An 8,968-nucleotide genomic window follows, 5' to 3' on the forward strand; every position below is an offset into this window, starting at 1 on the left:
CGAGGTCCATCCACTTTGCTACAAATGGCCATATTTCATTCTTTCTCATTGCCATGTAGTACTCCATTGTGTATATATACCACATCTTCTTGATCCACTCATCAGGTGATGGGCATTTAGGCTCTTTCCATGATTTGACTATCGTTGACAGTGCTGCTATGAACATTGGGGTACATGTGCTCCTATGCAGGTTCTTCACTTTAAAACATGCATTTGGTCTGTCAGATTGCCAAATATTAGGATGATGGTGACAATCTTGATAAAAGGAATTTGAGCTTGCACTGTGGTCTGATGCTCAGGACATGCTCCATATTTATCATGTTCATTGTCAACAGGAGCATCACTGGCTGGGAGACCCCTAAGAGACCACCTTTGATGATGATGATGATGCCGCCACTCCCTATGTTGTTGGGTCATTTATGGGATGAGAGGCGGGGGCTCTGTATTCATCTTGCATCAGTACATTTTATTTTAGTTTCTTATTAATTCTTATAGTTCTCAAGTTCATCCTTTTCTGTGTTTCTCTGTATATAATTATACCATTTGCAAATAAAGATAATTTTGCATTTCTTTTCTAATAATATCTTTTATTTTGGTTCCATATCATATGTCTTTGATTAGTGCTTCCAGAACAATTAGATAACAATGAAAATAATAGCATTCTTGTTTTCTATCTAATTTTAATTGGATACTATTAAGAATGAAGTTTGCCATTGATTTGAGATGTTATAGAAACAACATATATTAATGAAATTTCACATGTGAGTTTCGAAAGATTTTAAAATAAAAATTGAGTGTAAATTTTTTTCTAGAATTTCTCTAATTTTATGGAAATTACCAAATTGTTTTTTCTTTTCTGACCTATTGGTAGAAAGTAGTATACTAATTGTTTTCCTATTGTTGAACTAACTTTGTATAATGAACATGATTTTTAGTCAAGAGAGTAAACCAGACCACCCTCTGAGGAATGTTTAATCACTAAACACGTTGTACACATTTCTGTCCTATAAAAGACTCATGTTCAACTATGATCCCAATCAGCAACTTTCTCTTCCCACTAAAGAGAACAAATTATAAACCTTTCCACTGCTGCAGTAAACAGCAAACAGATTGCTGATTATACAGAAAGAGAAAAAACAGACATAGGACAGAGCATGCAGATTAGAAAGAAGCCATTCCCTCCTTAACACTAAGTAAATAGCAGGCATTTTGCAAAACGCATTAAAGGAAACAGACTGCTATAGAAATCAATTAATACAGACTTGTTAACTGAGAGCAAACTATGAGCAATTATATTATCAAGTAAATAGAATAATCTGTAAACAGCAGTAAGAAATCCCCATAAGCTTGTCTCTCTAATTCAGCAGTATATCTAGTTTGGAAAGGAAAAAAACAGAACAATAGGACTTATTGAGAAGTAACTCCATGGCATTAAACAAGAAGTGCCCTGACATTGTACAGTGGGAGAAAATTTGTCTCCAGCTGAGACTCCAGCAAGTAAATGACTAATCTTGCCCAGGGGAGATCTATTTAACTCTTCCTGTATTAAAAGCACAACAGAGAAATTCTGGACAGAAAGAACTCTCATCGTGGTCAAAATACAAAGAACAGAAACATTGAGTGGAAGGTGACCTATCCTGCAGTTATCGGAGGTTCTCACATGGGGCTGGCACCTTATGGAAAGTACTAAAAACACCAATCTGATGAGAAATGTGATAAAGTTTTCGGAGGAGATACCCTGTAGTGAAAAGATGGTGGGAGTTAACAGCAGGGAGCTGGATCTTGCTCAAAATATTTGCCATGTGGCCATGAACAGTAACACAAATTCTAAGACAATTTTTCTTATCTGTAAAATGGAGATATTAATACCCATATTGAAAAGATTTCAGAACTAGATGAACTGTATATGTGTAGCATAGAGTGATACATAGTAACTCTTCTAAGAGATGGCTTGTTACTTTTTATTTTGGAGTAAACCTTGAGAAATATAACAGAGACTTGGAAATATATTTTAGACAGAAATGAAGAGTCTAACACAAAGAAGCGACAATGATAGAATACTGTGGGGCAAGAATGAGTGGAACACATGAAAATATTAATAAAATTTTGCAAAGAAAATCTCTGTCTGCACAGGGATATAAAGGGAGACTATCCCCTAAGCTCTATCAGCTGTTAGTCAAAATTAGCTCCTCAGGGAAGAGAATGGGAAATTTTTATCAAAACACAACATATATACTTCACAGGTTTTTGGATTGATGTTCACATTAAGGCATAGTAATCCAGGCACTGTTTCATTTTGAAGTATGGATCTACCATTCTCAGTGAATCCTCTTTTGGTCTTTATAAGATTCCATATTAAGTAACCACATCCAAAGAGAACTTCACAGGAGAGTCCAGAAATTCTGGAGTTCAAATTAGGCAAACCAAGTTAGCAGTACCTCTTACAGAATCATGTTTTAACAAACTTCTTTTCGGTCTGGCTAGATTATTAATCTTAACACTCATCACACTGTATTTCACATGTTTGTTTCAGTATTTGTCTCTCATATGACTGTGAGCTCCCTGAAAGCAAGTATAGTTTTATTCACCTTTGTGTTTCTTAGTATCACATACAGCATAGAGTTGCCTTAATGTCACTGTAAGATTGAGAAACTTCTTAGAGGTTCCACTCCATGTCATCAGAAACATGTTAAATTTTAGCAGTCACAATACGGCTCATTTTTACTGTATTTTACTATAAAATTTTAAAGATATTGGTAATTTTTTCTGAAATTTGGCAATAAGCCAAACACCTTATGATTGGCTCTAATTTTTTCAGTCTCTGCTCATGAGGCACATCCAGGAATTCTTGCAAAGTGAAATAATCCAAATTACAAATTGTTTCCAATGGTCATGAAATTTTAATGTACATAAACCTTGACACTTAACAAAGTCAAAGCAATGCTAATATTTGTAGACATTTAAACATTTATTACTTTAAAATTTTCAGGGTTATTTTCTTTTTATATTTTAGAATCAATGTTTTTGTTCTCCAGCTCTTAAATATTGTCAATGGCCTTTGAAGAGCAAGAAGGCCTAAGCATCAGGCCTATTGGCACACCATGGATTAATCAACCCCAATGGCATACAGTAGATTGTCAAGTAGTGTTTGTGAATTTGATGGGTAATTTGAGAATATGCACACACCATGCATATGAGCCAAAGCAGTAGCACAGTTTATGGTGCAGCTTTATTTTACTAGTGGCACCATTAAGCCATTTTACGCATAGCAGTGGCTGGCAATGTCGGTATAATGTTGGAAGTTGACAAAGAGTCATTTCCAGAACTGAAGGGTTAAGTTGGCTATCAGAACAGGCCAGCAGCTGAGGTTGCCCCATAGTCATCAGCATGCAATCTCAAGCAGACAAGTGAAGTCAGACACCTTAAGACTTTGGAGAGAAGTTGAGCTCCACAGAGTTTGGCAATAGTATGGTCAGACCCTATTGTTGATATTCATGAAGGGAGGGAGACTGGCAGGTGGGTTCACAAAAATCGATTCCTCTGATGCCATCTTTTCTAGGGAAGCAAGCCTTCACAAACCCTGTTCCCCAGACTATGTGTGGATGACTGCAGTGAACAGATGCTCCTGGGCTCAGGGGGCAGTCATTCCTCAGATGAATTATGGTAGACAGAAAACAACTTTAAATATAGTAGTTGAGAAAGACATTCAGGAGAGCAGTTGGATGTGACCCCAAGTTGAGACAGTTCATGTTTGCTTAGTCGTTACCCCAGTAGCAATTGTACGTGCCATACCTGAACCAAAAGGCCCCAGTCAAGGCACTATCTGCCATGGCTTCATGGCTGCACTGCAATAGTTAAGCAGAATGGAAAGAGAATTGAGAGTTTTAAAGTCTGCATATGTATAGATATGATTCTTAAAATCCTTTGAGATTTCCACATCAGATTATTCTTTCAGAACTTCTCCAGGGTGAGAATCCTAAATGCTAGACTTTGGTAGACAGCTATTTATGATTGAAATTTTCATTTCCCTTAATGATTCCCAAGCATACTTGAATGATAATTGAATATCTAATTGAATTATGCTTGTATTTTCATCAATTATTAAACCTTTTCCATAAAAAAAGTGTTGGGTATAGAACCAGTCATCTGTTGGTATAACAGTTAACAGCTCAACAAAATACATCTCATTTAGCCATATTGCCTCCAGGAATTTGATGATCATATTCATGTTTGGATGCTCTCTCTTACAAAAGGTTTTTGTAAGATAAACAAATGACAAGCATCGTGTTATAGCTGCTTTACTTTAAAGAAAATTAGCATGTACTGGAGCCAAACTAACTAGCTTAAAGGCACCAAAGCCTTAGGGAGCTAACATATGATGAGGATCTATTATCTGCTGAGAATTTTATATATACACATCTATTTTAGTAAGCATTGCTTCACAATTCTGTTTATCAGATTCATAACTCTGACCATTTTCAAAGTAAAATCTGGTACCATGAAAAAACACAAACAGGGTTCTAAATGACTTTGGAACATTTATTTACTTGCTTAATAACCTTCAGTGACTCCCTATATCCCACTGGCTCAAGTTTATAATTCTGCTTGCTTTTCAAGATCTTCACTGATATCCCTATTAGCCTACCTTATTTTTTCTTTCTTCCCACATATTCCCTCTGAGCAACATAAGTCAGTATTTTTACTGACCTCCAAACATACTATATTCATTGCCCCTTCCAAACACCTTTCTTTCCTCTTCTACCTATGTAAATGCCACCGATTCTTCGAAGATTCTTTCACAGTTCATTATTTAGCAGAGTTCAGGGACCAGAAATGCTACAGAGACTTTGTTAAACATGATTTTAGTTACAAAATGGTAATTCAAAAAACACAGATTTAAAACAATGATGTTACAGTGTAGTTAGTGGACATTTATTTATGGTGAAGGGAGCTCTGAGGTTTTATCTCCTTAGAATAAAGCAAAGTGCATAACTGATTCTGGGCTGCAACTTCAAACTCTAAGTCCCGTGGAATATTAAGTGGTATTTTTCATGGGACCTTAGTTCAGTGATATAGTTTTTAATCCTCCATTGAACTACTTGAACATAACCTTGACAAAATTCATTTTTAAAGTTATCAGGCCCTAAAGTACATTCCACAGTATTTGAATCTGCAGTGTCACCACTTCCATAATACGAGACTTAAGGGATAAGTAGAATGGCCACCTTCCTTTCCTTTTCATGAAGGGAGGCTGCTCTATAATTCAGAATGAAACTCATGGAGACTAAGCCTAACAGTTCATATTTTCTTTATAGGCAGTACAAGAAGCCTAACTACCAAAGTCATATAACTTTGTAGTTTTGAATGACATTGTTCAGCAGAGGTTTTCATAATATGGTTTTATGAACATAGGCATTTGTTAGAATTGTTTATGGAAAGTTTTTTACTTCTAAGGATTTTTGAACACAATATTTAAAAGAATCTCTTTATAAAGATTTAAGATAATGGAAACTGAATGACATGTCCATTCCTTGAGAAAAGAGAAAAATACCGTGCAATTAAACATGTAAAGTGGTCATGTCAGAATCTGCTGCTTTTGACATAAGGTTGTTGATCTGATAAGAATGTCCTTCTAAATTCTCTAAAGTTACTATTCAGTCAATAAAACCTAAGAAGTATGCACTAAGCATTATTATACGTGGGCCCTGTGCTATGTATTGAAATCAGATATGGTTTCTGTCTTGGTGGGAGCTTTCTGTTTGTGGAAAGACAAACATGATTGAAATGATTACTTTAAGGACTATATAATTACAAACTGAGGTAAGTTTTCTGAAAAAAAAAAATGAAGTACCCTTGAAACTCAGTTCTGAGATTCCAGGTTCTCCCCCAGAAATGTAATAGCCAATATAGACATATTTCTGCCCTAAAATAACTAGACTACAGTTAGGGGGATAGCCATTATGTAAGTAAATAAATACATACATCATTTCAAATCATACTTGGTCTTATGGAGAAGACAAGGTGTACAGTAATGTAGAACAATAAGGAATGGGCTGATTAAATAAAGAAATAAGAGGTACTTTCCTTAGGAAAGATACATACGCTGAAGACCAAGGAATGAGAAGGATCCTGCCATTTCAGAGAGTACTAGGGAAAGACCTAAGCGTGTATAAAAGTCCTGAAACATAAAAATAGATGTTTGTTCAAAGATCAGAAAGTATGCCACAGTTGCTGGAACAGAGGAGGGAAGAGAAGAGAGACATAAAATAAGGTTAAAAAAAAAAGAGAGTAGTCTGATCATCAGAACCACAGTAGAAATATCAAGGGGTTTGAATTAGATTCTAAATGCAATGGGAGAGCATTAAAGAGGACTGAAATTATTTAAAGTTCGAATTGTTCCCCTTGGTAACTAAAGAGACTATGAAAGGAGGAAGTGCAGTCAGAAACGATTGCTGTCCTCCAAGGAAGAAAAGAGGGTATATTGTACCAGAGTCTTGGAAGAGAAGATAAAAAAATATACATTTCACCATATTTTGAAGAAAAACTCAAGGCATCTGTTGATGCATTGACTGAGGGAAGGCAGGAAGATTAGGAAAAGTAAATTAGGGATGACTCCCAGGTTTCTGACTTAAGCAACTGAATGGATATATCCGTAGATGTGTTCACATCTTCTGAGTTAGAGAAGTTTGAAAGCAGAACAAATGTGAACATCGATGGGGTGGGGTGAGGTGCAAAGGAATTAGGCTACTGCCACATAATTTTGGTATGCCTGTGAGACATTCTAATTGAAATGTCAAGTGAACAGTTAAATATGTATATGAGGAGATATTTAAAATGGATATAATTGAGGGGTCCTCGGTCTGAAGGTGATATATAAAGTAATGGTAATATCACCAAAAGAGAGAATATATATAGAGAGAAGGGGATCCAAGACCAAGTTTCAGAGGAAAGGGTTCTATGCAAAACTAACAAAAGAGATTGGGAAGGAGTGGTCAGTAAAATCTTGGACACAAGACATGAAAACTAAAAGATAAGAGTGTTTCAAGAAATGTGAAGTGTATGTACTGAGAAGTCAGGTACCCTTTTGGCTTTTACTCATTTATTAAATTTCTGTTTTCATTTTAAAAGACAAATGTATCAAAATAACATCATGTAAAAATAATTCACAATGGAGTTTGTAAAGTACTTCTATACACATTACCTCACTTGATCCCAACAATTAAGTATATTTTATTACTGACTATATTATACACTCAAATACATTGGAGCTCCTGAGAACAAGTAATATTTAATAATAAAGTAAACATTTATTAAATAAGTATTGTGAACTCCTGCTTTGAGAGGCATGTACTAGACTCTGCAGATATAGTTATAAACAAAAAAATCATACCCTTGAATTCAAAGTGCTTACTTCCCAATGGATATTGTACTACACTGGTTATAATGTAGTGCACAGGACTTAGAAAATTATTACACAGATTTAGTAATTCAAAAAGATATATGTTCTCCAATGTTTACTGCAGCATTATTATAAATAGTAGCTTAGATATGGAAGCAACCTAAGTGTCCATCAACAAAGATAAGGAAGATGGAAGATACACACACACACACACACACACACACACACACACACACAATGGGATATTATACAGCCATAAAAAGATGAGATCTCACCATCTGAGACAACATGGATGGACCTAGAGGGTTTTATGTTAAATGAAATAAGTCAGACTAAGAAAGACAAATGTCATATGATTCCACTCATAAGTGGAACCTAAAAAAAAACAAAAAACAAAAACAAATAAATAAACAAAAAGCAGAATTAGAACTATAAATACAGAGTACAAACTGATGGTTGCCAGAGGTGATGGGGTGAGAGGATGGGCAAAATGGGTGAAGTAGAGAGGGAGACATGAGCTTCCAGTTATAAAATAAACGAGTCAAGGGAATAAAAGGCACAGCATAAGAAATATAGTCAATGATACTGTAATAGCAATGTAACAGGACAGATGGTAGCTATACTTGTGAACATAGCATAATGTATAAACTTGTCAAATTACTAAGTTGTACATGTGAAACTAATGTAACATTGTGTGTCAACTATATTCAGATTTAAAAAGAATTTTGACTGCAGAGGCTCACTTTTTAAAAAATCTTGATCACTCATTAAAAATTTTTTTAATGTTTTATTTTTAATAGTTTATTGTCAAATTGGTTTCCATATAATACCCAGTGCTTCTCCCCACAAGTGCCCCCCTCCATGACCATCAGCCCCTTCCCCTTCCCCCTCCTCCTTCAGTGCTTGATTCATTTTCAATATTCAATAGTCTCTCATGATTTGTGTCCCTCACTCTCCCCAGCTCTCTTTCCCCCTTCCTCTCCCTATTGTCCTCCGTTAGGTTTCTCCTGTTAGACCTATAAGTGCAAACATATGGCATCTGTCCTTCTCTGCCTGACTTATTTCGCTTAGCATGACACCCTCGAGTTCATTTCATTCTTTCACATTGCCATGTAATACTCCATTGTAATAATATTTTATTTTTGAGAGCAAGAGAGATAGAGCATAAGTGGGGGAGGAGCAGAGAGAGAGAGGGAGACACAGAATCTGAAGCAGGCTCCAAGCTCTGAGCTGTCAGCACAGAGCCTGACATGGGGTTCAAATTCATGGACCATGAGACTATGTCTTGAGCCAAGGTCTGACACTTAACCAACTAAACCATTACTCATTTTTAAGAGTTCATTAGTACTGGGGTTCCTGTGTGGCTCAGTTGTTAAGCTTGCAACTCTCGATTTCTGCTCAGATCATGAGCTCACAGTTCCTCAGATAAAGCCTACATGGTGCTCTGAGCTGACAGCTGAAGCCTGCTTGGGATTCATTCTCTCTCTCTCTCTCTCTCTCTCTCTCTCTCTCTCTCTCTCGCTCCCTCAAAATAAACAAACATTTAAACAAACAAAACAAAACATGAGT

This window comes from Suricata suricatta, chromosome 2 (genome assembly GCF_006229205.1).
Source record: "Suricata suricatta isolate VVHF042 chromosome 2, meerkat_22Aug2017_6uvM2_HiC, whole genome shotgun sequence".
NCBI classification, from domain to species: Eukaryota; Metazoa; Chordata; class Mammalia; order Carnivora; family Herpestidae; genus Suricata; species Suricata suricatta.